This window comes from Artemia franciscana, chromosome 5, assembly GCF_032884065.1.
Source record: "Artemia franciscana chromosome 5, ASM3288406v1, whole genome shotgun sequence".
Classification (NCBI taxonomy): Eukaryota; Metazoa; Arthropoda; class Branchiopoda; order Anostraca; family Artemiidae; genus Artemia; species Artemia franciscana.
In genome coordinates this window covers 19,421,193-19,434,981 of record NC_088867.1, presented here as the reverse complement: position 1 = coordinate 19,434,981, position 13,789 = coordinate 19,421,193, and the positions used below count along the sequence as shown (strand labels likewise).

At 37.6% G+C, this 13,789-nt stretch overlaps 1 protein-coding gene across 2 annotated transcripts in view; it reads left to right on the top strand.

Annotated features, from left to right (window-relative positions):
- LOC136027064 (tRNA-specific adenosine deaminase 1-like) overlaps positions 1–13,612 on the top strand; it is a 51,020-nt gene extending 37,408 nt beyond the window's left edge. For both annotated transcript variants that reach the window (XR_010617484.1, XR_010617485.1), the window contains 3 exons: positions 9,278–9,464; positions 10,380–10,548; positions 13,445–13,612. The gene's annotated coding sequence lies outside the window, so the exon portion shown is untranslated. The remainder of the gene's footprint in view (positions 1–9,277; positions 9,465–10,379; positions 10,549–13,444) is intronic.
- Positions 13,613–13,789: the final 177 nt, after the last annotated feature.

Genomic DNA, 13,789 nt, shown 5'->3' with positions numbered 1-13,789 from the left:
TGGTTCTCTAGCATAGTCTTTACCTGTTTGGATACACCTCCCCCCCCCCCGTTTCTAGCCCTAATCATTTCTTATTTTCCACTGCTTAGCTTCGCCACAACTTTCTAAAATATATCTTACTCGGTTAGTCCAAAAATCGTTTTTCCTATCGCTCAAACACTCTTGGTATGCTACCTTTAACATTTTCTCTTCTTGTAGAGACACCAGTTTTTTCCAATGCCTAACATGCTAACTAATATGTTTATTCTTTATCTAATTAGCCCCAAATATTCCCTTAAAACTAACCCATTTTGCAACCTTAAAATTCCCAAATTGTACAACCATAACTAAACACTGGTCTTAATAAACTACTTCTTAATACACTCCACATCGGCCCTAATCCTCTATTCACCATACGATGAATACGGATACCCCTTCTACCATTTGATGAGACCTTGCGTCCTAAATATGGAAACTCCTTTAAATTTTCCTTAAATTCAATCTTGTCCCCAAAAGTTAAAACAGCTGACGTATCAGCATTTAATAATAACTTCTTCATTGCTAAATGTTTGTAGGTCAAATCTAAAAGTCTTTGCAGATCAGTGCCACTTTTATCTACCTTATCAATGTCATCCGCAAAAAGAAGGGCAAACAAAGATTTATCGGATGATTCTACAACAGCTGCTGCCCTGTTCATAAAGTAATCTTCCATGTCGTTTATAAATAAAGAAAATAGCCTGGGTGACAAACTACATCCTTGCATAGCTCCTGTACTACATTTTATTATTCTAGAAAATTAATTTCCTTCTTGGAACTACTGTCCTAACTACACTATACATTGCTATTGAAAACTTAACAAATCTCCAAGGCAATCCTAATTCTAGCAAAGTCTTATTAAGTAGCTCCCTTACCACTTCATCGAAAGCTCGTTTCAGGTCAAAACTTGCTATGTTTCATTTGAGAACTGCTTACGAAGGTATTGGCAGATTTCTTCTGTAACATAGTCGCCAAACGTCGTGCTGTTTTGGCTTTATAAAGAGGACTAGGACAGCACCATCAAAAGCCATGGAATCGGCGTGAGGTTTCTCGGTCACAACTTCAGAAGAATAAGCTGTGAGCAGAATTACAACATCAGACTTCGTGCGGATCTCAGATTACCCTGATCAGAGATTGAAGGAGGGAAAGTCTGGTTCTCGCGTTTGAAAAACTTCCAAGTCAGTGCCTCTGGTGTTACAGCCAATATAGAGTTTGACAAATAGGGCTTAATCTGACTTGGCCATCTGAAGGATGGATTTCGACTTCGGTATCGGTGATGGAATGGGAATTGAAAATAATGACATCTTTTTTTTTTTTGGCGTATCGGTGAGTCAACAGGCTTTGTACGTTTTACGAAACGCTCTTCCACGAAGTATCATACTGGGATTTGCCAACAATTTCCAGACTGCGGTAACTACTGATGGAACAAGAATGGGGTATTCTCCCGGGGTCGATGGAAACGACGCTGTCACACATACTTTCGAAAGGATTACCGCATTATGTTTGGGTGTTTACAATATTTTTAGTTTTTGTTTGGAACCTTTTTCTGAAATGCCGAGCCCATTTTGTGATGTTTTGCAGTCCGCTGTTCCTTCACGTTTCGGAATTCCTCAGTCTTTCTCACCATTTCCGGTGCGGCAATCCTGAGTCTCCTCATTGCAAGGGGATCGTGGGTTAGTCCACTTATCCCTCACATATCCTCAAATATACTTCACATTTCGGAATTCCTCAGTCTTTCTTACCATTTCCGGTGTGGCAATCCTGAGTCTCTTCATTGCAAGGGGATCGTGGGTTAGTCCACTTATCCCTCAAATATCCTTCACAGTTTTGTGGTTGAATTCATTCGCTTGGTCTAGTGGGATAGAAGAAAATTGTTTGCCTGTAGCAGAAACTATAAGCTTTCCTGCTTCGAATTCCCTGTAAACAGATGGGCAGACTAAGTTTAGTGTCTGCAGATCTCTGGTATGTACAGAAAGCCATCGGGCATAGTTTTGGTTATCAAGGGCAAAAAGGAATGGGACTATTTTGGTGATGGTCGCAACATATGAATGATATTCACTGGTTCGAAAAGACTTAACCAGAACAAGTTGCAGATTGATGAGTCTAATCACCAGATTCTAGAAGGCAAAATTGGGATAAATTGTTTCGCGCTCCTCTGCCGAACTGATGAAGTCTTCCATTTCATCGTCATCTGGCTCGACTAGTGTGCAAAATGCTTGCCCCTGTAATTCCTCGAGTGCGACAACGGTAACTTCATAGGCATACCAAGAGCGCTTAGCGTTACTACCCTTTTCTAGTGTGTCACATCTCCCTGTTGGGAAAACTCCTATATCAATCAATGCTTGTCCCCATCCAATTCCACTCAGCACTTCCCCAATCACTGAATCCATGGTCATTTCTATATGTAATGCTCTTATCATTACAACCAGCTTTCCCTCTCCATAGTTGTCTGTCATCAACCACTGGAGCTCCTTTGCAATCTTCTACAGTGGTTGATCAGAGGCTATGATCAAGGTTTGATTCGGATTAATATGTTGGAGAAACTCAAAACATATATCCAACTGCTGCCGAATGATCGCATACGAATGGGTAGGATCTTCTGACAAAACCAGACTGACAGATCTTCCTCTCTGTGTTGGAAGTTGCAGATATGTATGAAAAGAACCCCATGAACAGAACTGTTTTGGGCTTAGCTCGTCTTCATATAGCTTATCTCTAGCAAATTTTGAACCAAGTTTCAGCTTCAAGCTTTAATGCTGAATCTACAAGTCCATTGCCTGGAGACGATGACACCGCTACTGGAGGCACCAACATATCATTGGAGGAAAAATACACGGCCGAAGATCATAATACTGTTCAATGATGTCACACGTTTTCAAATGATCAGACTTGCTCCTTTAGAAGATGGCTAACGGCTCTTGAAGTTGACGTTGATCCTCGCACAAATGTTGAATAATGAAAATGATGTTTCCATAGACCGAGGTCTGAGACATGACATTGTCGAAGTAGAGTTATGGTAAGCATTGTCTTCAGTGGCTACATTAAGTACAAAATTCTTAAGCTTCAATGGATTAACGACACCCTCGCTTTGATAGCATTGACACTGGCTGAGAACGATGTAGTCGCTAATAGTAAGGTAGATGTCGTTGGAGATGCATATCCCAAGACGATGGAAATCTTCAATGATAGGTTTGCTTCTTCCTTCTCTGTGTAAAACCATCGCAAGATAAACTACCAGAAGGGTTTCCCGGGATGCGCAGTGTCGGATTACGGTTTCCGAGTCTTTAACGTGTCTGCCTTCTGACGGCATTAAATGTCGCCAACTGGGCAAGTATCAGGTCTATATTCGCTACTGCAGAGTCGTTTCTTAGGTTCGGACCATATACCAACATTCTAAAAAAAGATAAAACTAATGGAGAGACTGAATCCACGTGATTGGAGACACTAAAATCACTGTTGGATTGTCTGGCAACAAATATATCTCTTCTGATAATCCTCGCAGGTTTTGCCATCACGCCTACTTCATCTTCTGTTGTCATCTGATCAGCAAGATCTGAAGTGGATCCAACACCATGCGAATAGGCAAGATAAACTTCTCTGCCTTTCGGAAAGTCTTACAGATTTGGTACAGCAGCCAGAAGTTTTTGCTTTAGCCTAGTACTACTGACATGTACCTCCTTACATGACTGAAAGCGTTTCACTGTACTGTTTGACTAGATCCGACAAAGAAAAAAATAATCATCGTCACGAAGTTCTTCAAGAATATTCACCAGCTCTCCAAAATCAAGTCGTTTTGCTGCTTCTTTTTTCTCGGCTATTTTGTATGTCGGCTTTCCAGCTCACTTTAACGACCGGACACGGGTATTGAAGTCATTCAAGTATTGTTGGTGATAAACAACCTCATTTGCAGTCATATGTCGATCATGCTTTGCAAGTAATGGTCCATCCTGCAAGTCCATAGCAGCCTTCTTCACGTTTTCACTGAATTGCGGAAACATTACTTTATGCAACATACTATCGTTTGCTGAATGGGCACAGAAGAAGTAAACAGGGTCGAGATATGGGGTGTCGATGGCAACAAGGGAACGCATGTTTCTATGACTTGTTTACCGCTGGTATTCTGGATCAGTGTTTCACCTTTTTCGATTCTCTTCTGCCTGAGTTCTTTTCCCGGCACGCTCTAATGACGTTGCGTTGTATGCTACTCTGCAACACTTATGCCATGCTGTTTTACGAGAAGCAAGAACGTCAACCATAGGCAGCTGATTATCTGTTTCGTACAGTCTTTTCAACACGAGGGGAATCTTCGCCGACGGACTCAAACTCTAGAAAATTTCTATGGAGTGTCTCAAAGCTTCTTTGATGGGAATCACAAGCTTCTTTGTGCTACGGCCTTCTCTTGGCAGAATACACATAAATGCCAGTTGATTGTTTTCGTTCTTCCAACTAGAACATCGGGGTTTACTTCAGGGTCAAATCAAAGCCTTTTGGGTGCTTAGTGCCTGTAAGAAAACGGTAGTTTGGATCTGGATATATATGTTTATGCACATAACTGAGTGCTTTTGTATATGGATCTATAACTCATTATGCATACAGATATTGAAACGATCACCATTACGCATATACTTGCTAATTTCGAATTGTGAAGCTACAATGCGTACCATATTTGCTTGCAAATAAGCTAGATGACATTGTTTTTCATTTCCTTTTCATACAAGTTTGTGTCAAAAGCCAAGATTAGTCTGAATATTTACACATGCAGCTTCAATTGCATTTATTTATGCCTTCTGGTAGTCTCGTAATTCTTATATATTACCTTATTTATAAAAGCCTCACATACCTCTTCGCTATTTCAATTTGGAAAAGAGATTTTGTCCTGAAACCTTTCCCCACATTGCATCTTTCACCCTATGGACCGCAAAGTCCAGGAAACGATACGAAGAATGACATGGATCTCAGTTCTGACTACTACGCTGAGGTAATTAATTTACAGGGAGATTTTTGGCATTATTACGTGCTAAATCTGAGTGAAGTCGTCACATTAACAGTCATACTTAGCTTGCATTGTTTTAGCGCTTTGGTTGCTTCATAGAGTGCTATAGAGCAATCGCTCGACTTCCTACCCATCATCATTGAGGCGCTAGTACTCTAGTACTATAAACTATGTTTTCGCCATTTTTTGTATTCCATGGAATTTCCGCTTCCACTTTGCGTTTTACGCGCTTTCATTAGTGCTCTATTGCGCACTTTAGAAAGATCCTTCGCTTTTTGTAAAGCCACCATTCGAATCGCCATATCTTAAAAATTATTTTCTGAAGTTTTGATGTGTCTGCAGAGAGACTGGTAAACTTGATCTTTTTTTAGCGCTTCGGGTGCTCGTATAGGGGCTTTTGAGCGTTCGTTCGACATGCTTCCCGTCACCATTGGATTTCCCGTACTTAAATCTATATCTCCACCACTTTTGGTATTTTTTATGGCACTTGGTATTAACCAAGTGACATATAGCAATCGCCAATTCTGTCGATCTGTCTGTCTGTCAGTCTGTCGGTCCCGGTTTTGCTACTTTAGGCACTTCCAGGTAAGCTAGGACGATGAAATTTGGCAGGCGTATCAGGGACGGGGCCAGCTTAAATAAGAAATAGTCGTTTTCCCAATTTGACCATCTGGGGGGGGGAGTGGGGGGCCGGTTAATTCGGAAAAGTAGAAAAAATGAAGTATTTTTAACCTATGAATGGGTTATGGGATCTTAATGAAATTTGATGTTTGGAATGATATTGTGTCTCAGAGCTCTTATTTTAAATCCCGACCGTATCTAATGACATTGGGGGGAGTTGGAGGGGGGGAAGCCTAAAATCTTGGAAAACACTTAGAGTGGAGGGATCGGGATGAAACTTGATAGGAAAAACAAACACAAGTCCCAGATACAGGATTGACATAATCGGAACGGATCCGCTCTCTTTGGGGTAGTTGGGGGGGGGGGGGGGTAATTCTAAAAAAATTAGAAAAAATGAGGTATTTTTAACTTACGAACAGGTGATCGGATCTCAATGAAATGTGATGTTAAGAAGGATACCGTGTCTTAGAGCTCTTATTTTAAATCCCGACCGGATCTGGTGACTTCGGGGGGGAGTTGGGAGGAGGAAACCTAAAACTTGGAAAACACTTAGAGTGGGGGGATCAGGATGAAACTTGGTGGGAAAAATAAACACAAGTGCTAGATACATGATTGACATAAACGGAACAGATCCGCTCTCTTTGGGATAGTTGGGGGGGGGGGGGTTATTTATGAAAAAATTAGAAAAAATGAGGTATTTTTAACTTATGAACAGGTGATCGGATCTCAATGAAATTTGATATTTAGAAGGATATCGTGGCTCAGAGCTCTTATTCTAAACCCGACCAGATCTGGTGACATTGGGGGGGGGTTGGGAGGGGGAAACCTAAATCTTGAAAAACACTTAAAATGGAGGGATCGGGATGAAACTTGCTGGAAAAAATAATCACGAGTCCTAGATACATGATTGACATAACCGGAACGGATCTGCTCTCTTTGGGGTAGTTAGGGGAGGGATTAATTCTGAAAAATTAGAAAAAAAGAGGTATTTTTAACTTACGAACGGATTATCGGACCTCAATGAAATTTGAAATTTAGATGGATATCGTGTCTCAAAGCTCTTATTTTAAATCCTGACTGGATCTGGTGGCGTTGGGGGAAGTTTGGGGTGGGGGAACCTAAAATCATGGAAAACGCTTAGATTGGAGGGATCGGGATGAAACTTGGTGGGAAAAATAAGCGGAAGTCTTACATGCGTGATTTACATAATTGGAACGGATCCGATCTATTGGGGGAGGGGGCTAATTCTGAAAAATAAGAAAAAATGACGTATATTTAACTTACGAAGGAGTGATCGGATCTTCATGAAACTTCATATTTAGAAGGACCTCGTAACTCAGATCTCTTATTTTAAATCTCAACCGGATCAAGCGTAATTGGGGGGGGGGGACTGGAAATCTTAGAAAATACTTAAAGCGGTGAGATCAGGATGAAACTGGATGGGAAGAATAAAAACCTGTCTAAGATACGTGACTGACATAACCGGACCGGATCTGCTCTCTTTGGTGGAATTGGAGGGGGGGTAATTTTGAAAATTAAGGTATTTGTAACTTACGAAAGGGTGACCAGATCTTAATGAAATGAATGAATGAATGAACTTTATTACCCGTAAAGTATAAAAACACACAAAGTACCGAACCGGAATTCTTGGAAAACGTAAAAATTGGGGTATTTTTATCTTACGAATAGATGATCGGATCTTAATGAAATTTGATTTTTAGAAAGAATTCATGTCTCGGAGCTCTTATTTGAAATCCCGGCCAGATCGTTTGACATTGGGGGAGTTGGAGGGGGAAATCTAGGAAAAACACTTGGAGGGTAGGAATCGGGATAAAGCTTGGTGGATGGAATAAACAAATGTCCTTGATACGTGATTGACAGAATCGTACTGGATTCGCTCTCTTTGGAGGAGTTGGGCGGAGGGGTTCAGTGATTTGGCGAGTTTGGTGCTTCTGGGCGTGCTAGGACGATGAAAATTGATAGGCGTGTCAGGGAGCTGCACAATTTGACTTGATAAGTCGTTTTCCCAGATTCGACCATCTGGGGGGGGGGGCTAAAGGAAGAGGGAAAATTAGAAAAAATTAGGTATTTATAACTTACGAGTGGGTGATCGCATCTTAATGAATTTTGATATTTAGAAGGACATCGTGACTCAGAGCTCTTGTTTTAAATCCTGACCGGCATTAAGCCTCTAATTTTCCTTTTTAAATCAATCTACTGTTTCATAGAATTTTGTTGGAGCTCATACCATATGATCTCTTGGCTCTTAGCTCTTCTCGCCTCGTCACAAGTGCCATATTAGCTCTTAGCTCTTGTTTTTTTTTGTTTTTTTTTGTGAGAAGCCATACTTTTTATGGCAAAGGAAATAAGTATGTATATAAGAATCTACAAATTGGTCATAAGCACTAAAACAAAATCAAGTACAAAATTTTTTCACCCCTACTAAAAACCAGACTTTTCAATTGGGAATCTGTCTCCCTGTGTCTGGAATTCCGTCTAGTTAGCATTATCATAAAATATCCATAATTCAAAAGTTGTTTGCTAAAGCAGTTTTTTTTTCTTATACTGAGGTGCATATTGTTTTTGTTCTTAGGTTTCTTCTCACCTCTTGTAAGTTGTTTTATTATAGCTCGGGCTGTGCTCACCTCTTACCCTTGCATTCGTATTGTTGGTTTTGTTCTGCTTTGTAATTGTGTTGTTTAAAAAATTTGTATGCCTTACGTCAAAACGCTCCAGTTTTGTTTGTGGTAAAAAAAAAATTCTCAGTAAAAACATATCAGAATGATATTTGCCCTGGATTTTACAAGAATTATGAAAAAAACATGGTAACATTTTTTTCAAAATAAAAAAAAATCCAAAAGATGTTACCACTAGATTTTGGCTCTACATTTATTTTGGGAAAAACATGGTAACTTCTTTTCAAAATACAAACACCAAAAAGATGTTAGCCCTTGATTTTGGCTATACAAGAATTTTGAAAAAAATATGGTAACTTTTTTTCAAAATAAAAACACATCAAAAAGATGTTAGCCCTAGATTTTGGCTGTACAAGAATTCTGATTGCTTGTCAAATCAACCTTAAAAAGTTACTTCAGAGGCACAGATTACTGTTCTCGAGATAAATATGCTTGTTCTCAATTTTGCTGTAGTTTGAATTATTATCAGAAACCAACAATTCTCAAATTTGTTTCCAGGAAGCCAAAACCTAGGTATTCTCCCTAAAATTATCATGTTAGTTGAAGTCAATGTTTCTCTGGTAAAAAAAAAAAAATGGCTTCAGTTTTTTTGGCTTTGTCTATATAATGTGTCTATTACTGTGAAGTTCCCTGAAATGCCTTTTTTTTAAAATTATATCAAGTTTTCAGCCAAAGGTTGCGATTTTTATTGCTGCAATAGAGAAGTTTGTAATTAATTTTAGTGATATAGCTCCTGCTACATCCTCAATTGGGTATAAGGCCCCTGGAAAAATTTGGGGCATGAAAATTCACTTCTGACATTCTCCTTTTCTCCTTTCACTCCTTTTCTCCTTTCACTCCTTTTCTCCTCTTAAAAAAAACAATTCAACGTAATCTATTAATAGTTTTTCAGTTGTATACTCCTATGAGTTAGAATAGTGAATACATATTTGTTATGATCGGTGTTTTTCAGGTAAACTATTAAGGTGAAAATGACTAGTGACGAAGGAGTGGCACTTTTGACCACGGCAAGTCCACCTGATTATAGTAGTCGGGGAGCTACTCTTCAAACTCCTTCTTCAGAAAACGTCATGAATCGAAGAGTCAATGAAACGATATTAAAGACTGTACCAGGACTGAGGAAAACATTTTTTGGTAAAGTAAGTTTGTTTTATAAAACATAGGTGTGTTTTTTTGTCCTTAAAACGGCAAAAAACACACACACTGAATTGTTGTGTTCAAATTGTTCAGTTATTAGCTCACAAACTGAATTGCAAGGTCTTCATTTTTTGTGGGGGGTGGATTGTGTACAGTAAGACTTACCAGAAAAGGGTTAAAGAATGAGCAAGCACATAAACCGAACTTTAAATATATTTGTCATTTCATTTTAACTCATATATTGATTTTGTCTGATAGAGCGGTATGTAATTGCGTTCATCTAACTAGTCAAGAATCTATTTTTAAATCAGAGCCGTTTAGCTACTTAGTTTAATCTTTTTCTCTGGCTTTGAAATTTTACTCCTATTTGACGTTGATTTCCTGCCATGCGTGCTTCTGTGAAGAAAAATGGTGTCGCGCAAAATTGGATTATTTGGGGTATATTTGTATAAGTTATGTGACTGAATTACGCTTGTTACGGGAATTTCAACCGCCCCGCATGAGAACTGTATTATGTCGTATTTTTCCAAAAACTCTAAACTTTGGCAAAATTTTTGACGTGTTTGAAGATTTTTTTTTTCTTGCTAGAAGAGTCATTGGGTGTCATTTTCCTGACTCGCTCAAAAACCTTCCATGTTCAATTAGGCAGGAACATAAACAGATCTTCTCCTATTTTATTTCCAAGCACCACACAGTCTAGTTTTATTTTAAAATGTATGTACTTTTCCTTCATGAGAAGCAATGGTAACAAGACATGGTGTATGTGTGTAATAGTTGGATTTCCTTTAGATATCTTATCAAGCCTGGCTGCTCCGTTGGTTAGTTTTACCATAACGAATATATTTTTTTTTCTATTTCTAAGGCAAAAAGTTCTAAGGTAAGGTATTTTGTAAGTATTTACATTACTTTCTTTTCAGTTTAAGAGTTTTGAGTTAATCGAGCGAGAAGAATGGTTGTTCCTGTTTTTTAGCCTCATGTCGATAATGACAACTGTCTGTTTTACCATCTACCGCCTCTGTTTTGCTGCTGCCATCAATCCAAAATCTGACGATGTGCTTCTAGGAATAATTTTGCTTATAAATACTGGTCTGTATGATTCTCATTTACTGTGGCATAAAGATAGTAAACTATTATTAATAGATTTAAAACCTGAAGGTCATATTCGGTTGACCATTCAATTTTTAATTTTTCTGCTACTATTCATTCTTATGTCCAGAGAAAGGAGGTTGCTCTGTAATTAGATACCTCCCTTCCTCCTCCCATCCAAAAAAAATTATATATCTTAAGTTATATGACAAAAAAAAATTAAGATATTATCAGAATAAATTGTCTTTATTTAGTACATGTTTAAGTTAAGAAAACTGGAAAAAAAACTTGGACAGTTTCATCATTTTTATCATTTTAAAAGTCTAAAATACTTAAATAACAAATTATATCTTTTATTGTCGTCGTATGAAAAACAATATTGAATGGAGGCGTTGGACAACAAAGGAAGAATTATCAAAAACAAACAGCCTTCTAGAAAATCAATACGGGAAAGATTGGTCTTTTCTGTGTCCTTGAGCATATTCCTACAGTCTTCTAGTAAATCCTCACAGTGTGTTGTAGTATATTGCCTCTTTTCAAATATCAAGATATTGCCTTTTCCCCCGAACGAAAATTCTGAATTTTTCTCTGTTTAAGTATCTTGGCACTGCAACAGAAACTAACTAACCGTAGAAATTAAAACTAAAGTGGAACTAGGAGCAAATTTAAACTTAACTAGTGTATGCTTGTTGTACCAATCTACTTGTCAAGCCTATGTTTCAGGGATCATTTAAAGTAGCTAGAAGCTGGTAAACTTAAAGCTGTCAATGGCACCACATACTTGATTACAGACATTTTTCATAATTAATCATCAATTTAATGTAGTTGGGATGCTTATCCTATTGGGAAAATTGTTCTTTTTGATTTTACAGTTTTTAATGGCTAGGGACTTGATACAACCAGTATATTAGAAATAAAGTATTGACATAATAGGCTTGAAAACAAGAAACAATAGGGACTGAATGTAATTCAGTACTGTCTTAAAGAATTTCTTGTAGCTTCGAGGCACCTGAAGGCACTTCTTTCATGTTCATTTTATCGACATACCGCCTCTAATTGCTACCCCCCTAGAAGAATTTGGGTGATGTACTTAAACAATAATCCAAACTAAATTGAGTCCTATCCCATTTTGATTTTGGTAATGACCTAGTAGTAATCTAATGCTAATGATTGTGCAAAATAATTTAACTTACTACATATTGGATATAGAGCTAATTGTAAAGATGTAGAGCTACTCTAGATCTTTACATGTAGATGTAGAGCTACAATTTTAAAGCTAATTGTAAAGACCTTGAAAGGCATATCAGCATCTAGGTTTGACCGGATACATATGAAAGCCCTGACAGCAGTCCTCTCTTTTGTCCTAGAGTCATTTGTCCTAATAAAACCTGTCACAATATTCCCTGCTTCCAATATTCTAGTCATGGTGCGCAGACTTATTTTCCTGCTCTTCCAAACCTTTCTTCGAGCGTAAAAAACACCCTGCGCTTGGTTATTCTAATTTTAAAATCTTCGCTGCACCCAAGGTCTTTACTGATAACCTAGGCAAGCAAAGCTGTTCACTTGACCGATCTTCTCGTTACCCAACATCACCTCTTCACCTTTACTTATTTCTAGTCTTAGTAACTTAATCTTCTTAACATTAATTTTGGAACCTGTTTTTGCACCCTGAACTCGTAAAACCTCGAAAAATTCATTCGTTTTGCTAATATTTTCATCTAGGATGATCAAATCATCAGCATAATCTAAGCCTTTGAGAATATTTGATAATCCCTTCGCAAAATTATCAGAAACTAAGGCTTTATTGTTTGTCAATATTTTAGTACCGTCCCTAACTTTAACTCCTTGCAAAATAAATCTTACCTTGTTTCCACTCTATCGATAATTTTCTCGTTTATTCTCTTTCAATTCCTACAATTTTACTACTGTTTAATAGATTCTCCAAATACTTTGTCCCAATTTCGTAACATGACAATTTAGTGTCGTACTAATACATCGTCTGGCTACTTCCTCCAGATCCATGGTGATATATCCATAGCCTTGATTCGTTAGTTCACACTTTAGCGCCTTCGTTAATTCGCTTACTCTGTTTCTCTACTTCTGTGATTCTCATAAGTTCTAAGAACTTCTTTTCCCTTCTACCAAGCTTAAAGCGTTTTTGCTGTTATTCCTAGCTGCTTTTCTAACTTTCCTACCTAAGACGTCTTCTGCTACTCCGAAATCTATTTTCCTTAAACGATTTCATCTATCTTCTTTATTACCAAATTCTAAACTCTCAAGCTTTATAAAATAAAGAAGGAAAAATTAATATGGAATATCGTAGACCATCAAGGGTATTTCTGCACCAAATTTAGCGTGAAGAATTGAAATTATGCTTCAAAAAAATATAGCAATTGGAATAGAATTTTTAAAATGAGATTCAACCTAATGCTTATAACTATTTATTTCAGTTTCAGCTTGGTAACGATTACAGTTCAAGCTAAAAAGAAAATTTGGCGATCTAAGCATTTTTTTTTTTTTTTTTTTTTTTACATAACCCTCTCTTTTTACCTCTTCATGCTATAAATAGTCGCGTCAAATGCGGTCTGTAGGTTAGGCAATATTCGATTTTGTTTGGAAGATAATTTTCAAAAACTGTTTTCTAAGCTGGTTTCAAAGTGAGGATGAGCAGGGTAATGCAGACCAATGTGACCAGGAGGATCAAAGTGATATTGAACATAAATTATCTTCCCTTTGAGAACCGCTTAGCAAACAGATTTTGGCAGTTTTATCAGGAGTTTGACAAATGTACGATAGGATTTTTTCTTGTTGAAGAACGATTAAGCTTAAATTCTAAATTTGGAGGTTGTTCATAAAGCGATCGTAAAGCGTAATTTATACTTACGCTTTTTTCTAGTTTTTTGTTTGTATCACTTACTTCATGGAGTGTTCCGAGACCAATACTTCGATATTATGACTTTCCTGTTAACAACAGCAGCCGTTATTGGATACGTTTTCCTCAACTTTTTTGGTAAAGATGAAAGCACTAACGTCAATAGGGAAAACTTTCGACACCCAACTGTTAAGCTGGTGAGTATTTATTTACTTTTATTTTTTTTTTATTTACTTTTACTCTGTTTTTATTTATTTACTTTGTTCTTACTTTCAATTAAAATTTTAAAAAAGCAAGCGCTCTGCTCTGAAGAAGAAAGGTATATTAAGTAACGACGAAGACCACGCTAGTGTTCCATCATACGAAAAC